The following is a 597-nucleotide window of genomic DNA, read 5'->3' as shown; positions in this document are numbered from 1 at the left end:
AACCCATGCATCAGACATTTATGCAGTAATTCTTTAAATCTTTCCCAAGCTTCATACAACATTTCATCCTCTAATTGTCGAAAAGACGTGGTGTTATTTCTAAGCTTGACATTCATGTTTCGCAAATTATACCATAGCAAAAACCTCTTACAAAGGTCATTCCATGATGCCACTGTCCCTAATGGAAAAGTCTCTCAAGGAATATGGAAACAATTTAAGCTGCAAGGTCTCTTCAGTAACACCCTGTTGTTGAAATGAGTCTTAGACTTCTAGAAAAACTGTTAAATGCAATTGTGGATCTTCAGTAGGCAACCCACTGAACTGTCCCACTGTTTGCAACATCTGAAACATCACTGGTTTCAATTCAAAATGCTAAGCTTAAATGTGTGGTCTAACTATCCCTGGATTTAGATCATCCAAAATTGGCACAACATGTTCACGAATTGGCCTCTCTCGGTCATCTATCATGCGATGAATAGGAAGATCAATATCCTGACCATTAGGATTTAATGGATCATTCAAACCAAGATCATTCCCATCCCTAGACATGTTAGGTACTTCTCTTCCCCTACTTTGCAAAGTTCTCTCAATATCAGG

General features: G+C 38.4%; 1 non-coding gene across 1 annotated transcript; it reads left to right on the top strand.

Moving 5' to 3' along the window:
- LOC121212113 (small nucleolar RNA R71) lies at window positions 1–107 on the top strand. Its single transcript, XR_005907322.1, has one exon. It is a non-coding gene; the product is annotated as a small nucleolar RNA R71 (small nucleolar RNA).
- The last annotated feature ends 490 nt before the right edge of the window (window positions 108–597 follow it).

The sequence above is a fragment of the Gossypium hirsutum genome, chromosome A12 (genome assembly GCF_007990345.1).
Source record: "Gossypium hirsutum isolate 1008001.06 chromosome A12, Gossypium_hirsutum_v2.1, whole genome shotgun sequence".
NCBI classification, from domain to species: Eukaryota; Viridiplantae; Streptophyta; class Magnoliopsida; order Malvales; family Malvaceae; genus Gossypium; species Gossypium hirsutum.
Note: the sequence above shows the minus strand (reverse complement) of the source record. Positions and strands in the feature narration are given on the sequence as shown.